Below are 9,131 nucleotides of genomic sequence, written 5' to 3' on the forward strand. Positions count from 1 at the left end.
TGAGCGATGCTCGGCGGTCGTCTTCGCCTGGTCTACTAGCTCTCACCGAAGGTGGCTCCTCTCCCTGTTCTGGGCGGTGCTCGGCGGTCGTCGTCGCCTGGTCTACTAGCTCTCACCGAAGTTGGCTCCTCTCCCTGTTCGGGCGGTGCTCGGCGGTCGTCGTCGCCTGGTCTACTAGCTCCCACCGAAGGTGGCTCCACCTCCCTGTTCGGGCGGTGCTCCGCGGTCGTCGTCGCCTGGTCTACTAGCTCCCACCGAAGGTGGCTCCACCTCCCTGTTCGGGCGGTGCTCCGCGGTCATCGTCGCTTGGTCTACTAGCTCTCACCGAAGTTGACTCCTCTCCCTGTTCTGGGCGGTGCTCGGCTGTCGTCGTCGCCTGGTCTACTAGCTCCCACCGAAGGTGGCACCTCTCCCTGTTCTGGGCTGTGCTCGGCGGTCGTGGTCGCCTGGTCTACTAGCTCCCACCGAAGGTGGCTCCTCTCCCTGTTCTGAGCGGTGCTCGGCGGTCGTCGTCTCCTGGTCTACTAGCTCCCACCGAAGGTGGCTCCTCTCCCTGTTCGGGCGGTGCTCGGCGGTCGTCGTCGCCTGATCTACTAGCTCCCACCGAAGGTGGCTCCTCTCCCTGTTCTGAGCGATGCTCGGCGGTCGTCATCGCCTGGTCTACTAGCTCCCACCGAAGGTGGCCCCTCTCCCTGTTCTGAGCGGTGCTCGGCGGTCGTCGTCGCCTGGTCTACTAGCTCCCACCTAAAGGTGGCTCCTCTCCCTGTTCGGGCGGTTTTCTGCGGTCGTCGTCGCCTGGTCTACTAGCTCCCACCTAAAGGTGGCTCCTCTCCCTGTTCGGGCGGTTTTCTGCGGTCGTCGTCGCCTGGTCTACTAGCTCCCACCGAAAGGTGGCTCCTCTCCCTGTTCGGGCGGTGCTCGGCGGTCGTCATCGCCTGGTCTACTAGCTCCCACCGAAAGTGGCTCCTCTCCCTGTTCGGGCCGTTTTCTGCGGTCGTCATCGCCTGGTCTACTAGCTCCCATTAAAGGTGGCTCCTCTCCCTGTTCGGGCAGTGTTCGGCGGACGTCGTCGCCTGGTCTACTAGCTCCCACCGAAGGTGGATCCAACTCCCCGTTCGGGCGGTGCTCGGCGGTCGTCGTCGCCTGGTCTACTAGCTCCCACCGAAGGTGGCTCCTCTCCCTGTTCTGAGCGGTGCTCGGCGGTCGTCGTCTCCTGGTCTACTAGCTCCCACCGAAGGTGGCTCCTCTCCCTGTTCGGGCGGTGCTCGGCGGTCGTCGTCGCCTGGTCTACTAGCTCCCACCGAAGGTGGCTCCTCTCCCTGTTCTGAGCGATGCTCGGCGGTCGTCGTCACCTGGTCTACTAGCTCCCACCGAAGGTGGCTCCTCTCCCTGTTCGGGCAGTGTTCGGCGGACGTCGTCGCCTGGTCTACTAGCTCCCACCGAAGGTGGATCCAACTCCCCGTTCGGGCGGTGCTCGGCGGTCGTCGTCGCCTGGTCTACTAGCTCCCACCGAAGGTGGCTCCTCTCCCTGTTCTGAGCGGTGCTCGGCGGTCGTCGTCTCCTGGTCTACTAGCTCCCACCGAAGGTGGCTCCTCTCCCTGTTCGGGCGGTGCTCGGCGGTCGTCGTCGCCTGGTCTACTAGCTCCCACCGAAGGTGGCTCCTCTCCCTGTTCTGAGCGATGCTCGGCGGTCGTCTTCGCCTGGTCTACTAGCTCTCACCGAAGGTGGCTCCTCTCCCTGTTCTGGGCGGTGCTCGGCGGTCGTCGTCGCCTGGTCTACTAGCTCTCACCGAAGTTGGCTCCTCTCCCTGTTCGGGCGGTGCTCGGCGGTCGTCGTCGCCTGGTCTACTAGCTCCCACGGAAGGTGGCTCCACCTCCCTGTTCGGGCGGTGCTCCGCGGTCGTCGTCGCCTGGTCTACTAGCTCCCACCGAAGGTGGCTCCACCTCCCTGTTCGGGCGGTGCTCCGCGGTCGTCGTCGCTTGGTCTACTAGCTCTCACCGAAGTTGACTCCTCTCCCTGTTCTGGGCGGTGCTCGGCTGTCGTCGTCGCCTGGTCTACTAGCTCCCACCGAAGGTGGCACCTCTCCCTGTTCTGGGCGGTGCTCGGCAGTCGTGGTCGCCTGGTCTACTAGCTCCCACCGAAGGTGGCTCCTCTCCCTGTTCTGAGCGGTGCTCGGCGGTCGTCGTCTCCTGGTCTACTAGCTCCCACCGAAGGTGGCTCCTCTCCCTGTTCGGGCGGTGCTCGGCGGTCGTCGTCGCCTGGTCTACTAGCTCCCACCGAAGGTGGCTCCTCTCCCTGTTCTGAGCGATGCTCGGCGGTCGTCATCGCCTGGTCTACTAGCTCCCACCGAAGGTGGCTCCTCTCCCTGTTCTGAGCGGTGCTCGGCGGTCGTCGTCGCCTGGTCTACTAGCTCCCACCTAAAGGTGGCTCCTCTCCCTGTTCGGGCGGTTTTCTGCGGTCGTCGTCGCCTGGTCTACTAGCTCCCACCGAAAGGTGGCTCCTCTCCCTGTTCGGGCGGTGCTCGGAGGTCGTCATCGCCTGGTCTACTAGCTCCCACCGAAAGTGGCTCCTCTCCCTGTTCGGGCCGTTTTCTGCGGTCGTCGTCGCCTGGTCTACTAGCTCCCATCGAAGGTGGCTCCTCTCCCTGTTCGGGCGGTGTTCGGCAGTCGTCGTCGCCTGGTCTACTAGCTCCCACCGAAGGTGGCTCCTCTCCCTGTTCTGAGCGATGCTCGGCGGTCGTCATCGCCTGGTCTACTAGCTCCCACCGAAGGTGGCTCCTCTCCCTGTTCTGAGCGGTGCTCGGCGGTCGTCGTCGCCTGGTCTACTAGCTCCCACCTAAAGGTGGCTCCTCTCCCTGTTCGGGCGGTTTTCTGCGGTCGTCGTCGCCTGGTCTACTAGCTCCCACCGAAAGGTGGCTCCTCTCCCTGTTCGGGCGGTGCTCGGGGGTCGTCATCGCCTGGTCTACTAGCTCCCACCGAAAGTGGCTCCTCTCCCTGTTCGGGCCGTTTTCTGCGGTCGTCGTCGCCTGGTCTACTAGCTCCCATCGAAGGTGGCTCCTCTCCCTGTTCGGGCGGTGTTCGGCAGTCGTCGTCGCCTGGTCTACTAGCTCCCACCGAAGGTGGCTCCACTCCCTGTTCGGGCGGTGCTCGGCGGTCGTCGTCGCCTGGTCTACTAGCTCCCACCGAAGGTGGCTCCAACTCCCTGTTCGGGCGGTGCTCGGCGGTCGTCGTCGCCTGGTCTACTAGCTCCCACCGAAGGTGGCTGCTCTCCCTGTTCGGGCGGTGCTCGGCGGTCGCCGTCGCCTGGTGAACTAGCTCCCACCGAAGGTGGCTCCTCTCCCTGTTCTGAGCGGTGCTCGGCGGTCGTCGTCGCCTGGTCTACTAGCTCCCACCGAAGGTGGCTCCTCTCCCTGTTCGGGCGGTGCTCGGCGGTCGTTGTCGCCTGGTCTACTAGCTCCCACCGAAGGTGGCTCCTCTCCCTGTTCGGGCGGTGCTCGGCGGTCGTCGTCGCCTGGTCTACTAGCTCCCACCGAAGGTGGCTCCTCTCCATGTTCGGGTGGTGCTCGGCGGTCGTCGTCGCCTGGTCTACTAGCTCCCACCTAAAGGTGGCTCCTCTCCCTGTTCGGGCGGTTTTCTGCGGTCGTCGTCGCCTGGTCTACTAGCTCCCACCGAAGGTGGCTCTTCTCCCTATTTGGGCGGTGCTCTGCGGTCGTAGACGCCTGGTCTACTAGCTCCCACCGAAGGTGGCTCCTCTCCCTGTTCGGGCGGTGCTCGGCGGTCGCCGTCGCCTGGTCTACTAGCTCCCACCGAAGGTGGCTCTTCTCCCTATTTGGGCGGTGCTCTGCGGTCGTAGACGCCTGGTCTACTAGCTCCCACCGAAGGTGGCTCCACTCCCTGTTCGGGCGGTGCTCGGCGGTCGTCGTCGCCTGGTCTACTAGCTCCCATCGAAGGTGGCTCCTCTCCCTGTTCGGGTGGTGCTCGGCGGTCGTCGTCGCCTGGTCTACTAGCTCCCACCGAAAGGTGGCTCCTCTCCCTGTTCGGGTGGATCTCGGCGGTCGCCCGTCGCCTGGTCTACTAGCTCCCACCGAAAGTGGCTCCTCTCCCTGTTCGGGCGGTGCTCGGCGGTCGTCATTTGTTGTGTCTTATTTGTTGATTTCGGTGGGTATATTTACCTCCGCTGCCGGCTACTCTTTTGTGAGGGATTGTTTTCTGGTGTTACGTTATTGAGGGGTGTGTGTCTGCACCACGGGGTTTCTTTTCCTCAAGGCAGTTGTGCCGTTTGGTCTTGTGTTTAGGAGTAGAGGTTTCTCCTCCGTGTGTCGCGCTTCATTTCCCTGTGTGTGTGGCGACCTCGTTTGGGCGTGTTTTCAGTCCCATGTTGGTAGTTGAGTTGGGACTACCTTGCTCTCCTGCTCCTGGCTCCTGCACCTCCCTCCATTAGGAGACACGTAACAGTGTATCCTTTGGGTGGTGGGCCATTCTTGATAAACATGGGAAAACTGTTAAACGTGAAAAACCGTTGGTGTTCTTGACACAAACCGGTGCACCTGGGCACCTACTACCATACTCCGTTCAACGACACTTCAACATGTTGTCTTTCCAATTCACCCTCTGAATGACACACACACAATCCATGTCTCAATTGTCTCAATGCTTAAAAATCCTTCTTTGACCTGCCTCTTCCCCGTCATCTACACTGAGTGAAGTGGATCTAACCAGTGACACCAGTAAGGGATCACAGCTTTCACCTGGATTCACCTGGTCAGTCGATATCATGGAAAGAGCAGGTGTTCATAATGTTTTGTACACTCATTGTCGATAACTTTATATAATCGGATTTTCTTCAAAATCTTAAGCTAACGAGCCTGTGCTTTGTGCCATTTTCTCTAATAAAAGGTAGGCCTATGTCATACCCTCTCATACCCCTTCAATTTGAGTCTTGGTTTTAACTTCACAGTCCTTCAGTGACACTGAGGTAGGCTATTTAAAGAGTGCATGGTGGGTGGAGGAGTTGACCGACAAATCTATGGATATATCAGCCAATAGCTTCCTTCTGTCTGTCAAACAGGTAGGCCTACCACTTATTTCTTAAATAGAAAGAAATACTTATGGTTGTCTATGACACAGATGGTAGCACAGATGGTAGCACAGATGGTAGCACAGATGGTAGCACAGATGGTAGCCTATCGTAAGGCTTGATGTCACTTCACTGTATTTGAAGATAGATGAGGCCTTCTAGATCCCTATGGAAGCCTACAGCCCTACCTCCTGTTAACTATATCGCTGATTGAATTCCAAAATGGCACCCTAATCCCTATGGACCCTGGTCAAAAGTAGTGCACTACATCGGGAATAGGGTGCAATTTGGGAAATATCTTCTTAATTCACCATTTCCAGCATATAACCTTGAGATCATCTCCAACAACTCACATCTCTCCCTTCTATAGACAGGCATGATATCATCTATAGACAGGCATGATATCATCTATAGACAGGCATGATATCATCTATAGACAGGCATGATATCATCTATAGACAGGCATGATATCATCTATAGACAGGCATGATATCATCTATAGACAGGCATGATATCATCTATAGACAGGCATGATATCATCTATAGACAGGCATGATATCATCTATAGACAGGCATGATATCATCTATAGACAGACATGATATCATCTATAGACAGGCATGATATCATCTATAGACAGGCATGATATCATCTATAGACAGACATGATATCATCTATAGACAGGCATGATATCATCTATAGACAGGCATGATATCATCTATAGACAGGCATGATATCATCTATAGACAGGCATGATATCATCTATAGACAGGCATGATATCATCTATAGACAGGCATGATATCATCTATAGACAGGCATGATATCATCTATAGACAGGCATGATATCATCTATAGACAGGCATGATATCATCTATAGACAGGCATGATATCATCTATAGACAGGCATGATATCATCTATAGACAGGCATGATATCATCTATAGACAGGCATGATATCATCTATAGACAGGCATGATATCATTAATAGACAGACATGATATCATCTATAGACATTCAGACATGATGCATCTATAGACAGTCAGACATGATGCATCAATAGACAGTCAGACATGCTGCATCTATAGACATTCAGACATGATGCATCTATAGACATTCAGACATGATGCATCTATAGACATTCAGACATGATGCATTTATAGACAGTCAGACATGATGCATCTATAGACATTCAGACATGATGCATCTATAGACATTCAGACATGATGCATCTATAGACAGTCAGACATGATGCATCTATAGACATTCAGACATGATGCATCTATAGACAGTCAGACATGATGCATCTATAGACATTCAGACATGATGCATCTATAGACATTCAGACATGATGCATCTATAGACAGTCAGACATGAAGCATCTATAGACATTCAGACATGATGCATCAATAGACAGTCAGACATGATGCATCTATAGACAGTCAGACATGATAAATCTATAGACAGTCAGACATGATGAATCTATAGACAGTCAGACATGATGAATCTACTGTATAGACAGTCAGACATGATGCATCTACTGTATAGACAGTCAGACATGTTGCATCTATAGACAGTCAGACATGATGCATCTATAGACAGTCAGACATGATGCATCTATAGACAGTCAGACATGATGCATCTATAGACAGTCAGACATGATGCATCTATAGACAGTCAGACATGTTGCATCTGTAGACAGTCAGACATGATGCATCTATAGAAAGTCAGACATGATGCATCTATAGACAGTCAGACATGATCTATCTATAGACAGTCAGACATGATACATCTACTGTATAGACAGTCAGACATGATGCATCTACTGTATAGACAGTCAGACATGATGCATCTATAGAAAGACAGACATGATCTATCTATAGACAGTCAGACATGATGCATCTACTGCATAGACAGTCAGACATCATGCATCTATAGACAGTCAGACATGATGCATCTATAGACAGACAGACATGATGCATCTACTGTATAGACAGCCAGACATGATGCATCTATAGACAGTCAGACATCATGCATCTATAGACAGTCAGATATGATGCATCTACTGTATAGACAGTCAGACATGATGCATCTATAGACAGTCAGACATGATGCATCTATAGACAGTCAGACATGATATATCTACTGTATAGACAGTCAGACATGATGCATCTATAGACAGTCAGACATGATGCATCTATAGACAGTCAGACATCATGCATCTATAGACAGTCAGACATGATGCATCTATAGACAGTCAGACATGATGCATCTATAGACAGTCAGACATGATCTATCTATAGACAGTCAGACATCATGCATCTATAGACAGTCAGACATGATGCATCTATAGACAGTCAGACATGATGCATCTACTGTATAGACAGTCAGACATGATGCATCTATAGACAGTCAGACATGATCTATCTATAGACAGTCAGACATGATGCATCTACTGTATAGACAGTCAGACATGATGAATTTATAGACAGACAGACATGATGCATCTATAGACAGTCAGACATGATGAAGCTACTGTATAGACAGTCAGACATGATGCATCAATAGACAGTCAGACATGTTGCATCTGTAGACAGTCAGACATGATCTATCTATAGACAGTCAGACATGATGCATCTATAGACAGTCAGACATGATGCATCTATAGACAGTCAGACATGATGCATCTATAGACAGTCAGACATGATGCATCTATAGACAGTCAGACATGATGCATCTACTGTATAGACAGTCAGACATGATGCATCTATAGACAGTCAGACATGATGCATCTACTGTATAGACAGTCAGACATGTTGCATCTATAGACAGTCAGACATGTTGCATCTATAGACAGTCAGACATGATGCATCTATAGACAGTCAGACATGATGCATCAATAGACAGTCAGACATGATGCATCTATAGACAGTCAGACATGTTGCATCTATAGACAGTCAGACATGATGCATCTATAGACAGTCAGACATGATGCATCTATAGACAGTCAGACTTGATACATCTACTGTATAGACAGTCAGACATGATGCATCTATAGACAGCCAGACATGATGCATCTATAGACAGTCAGACATGATGCATCTACTGTATAGACAGTCAGACATGATGCATCTATAGACAGTCAGACATGATGCATCTTTCGACAGTCAGACATGATGCATCAATAGACAGTCAGACATGTTGCATCTATAGACAGTCAGACATGATGCATCTATAGACAGTCAGACATCATGCATCTATAGACAGTCAGACATGATGCATCTATAGACAGTCAGACATGCTGCATCTATAGACAGTCAGACATGATGCATCTATAGACAGTCAGACATCATGCATCTATAGACAGTCAGACATGATGCATCTATAGACAGTCAGACATGATGCATCTATAGACAGTCAGACATGATGCATCTACTGTATAGACAGTCAGACATGATGCATCTACTGTATAGACAGTCAGACATGATGCATCTACTCTATAGACAGTCAGACATGATGCATCTATAGACAGTCAGACATGATGCATCAATAGACAGTCAGACATGATGAATCTGTAGACAGTCAGACATGATGCATCTATAGACAGTCAGACATGATGAATCTATAGACAGTCAGACATGATGCATCTATAGACAGTCAGACATGATGCATCTATAGACAGTCAGACATGATGCATCTATAGACAGTCAGACATGATGCATCTATAGACAGTCAGACATGTTGCATCTATAGACAGCCATTTCAGCTTCCCTCTCAGCCCCCCCTCCCCTCTACAGGGATGAACCTTTCAGCTTCCCTCCCAGCCTCCCCCCTCCCTCCACAGGGATGAACCTTTCAGCTTCCCTCCCAGCCCCCTCCCTCCACAGGGATGAACCTTTCAGCTTCCCTCCCAGCCCCCCTCCACAGGGATGAACCTTTCAGCTTCCTCCCAGCCCCCCTCCACAGGGATGAACCTTTCAGCTTCCCTCCCAGCCCCCCCACAGGGATGAACCTTTCAGCTTCCCTCCACACACACACAAACACACACACACACACACAC

This window comes from Oncorhynchus nerka, linkage group LG24 (assembly GCF_034236695.1).
Source record: "Oncorhynchus nerka isolate Pitt River linkage group LG24, Oner_Uvic_2.0, whole genome shotgun sequence".
In the NCBI taxonomy this organism is placed as follows: domain Eukaryota; kingdom Metazoa; phylum Chordata; class Actinopteri; order Salmoniformes; family Salmonidae; genus Oncorhynchus; species Oncorhynchus nerka.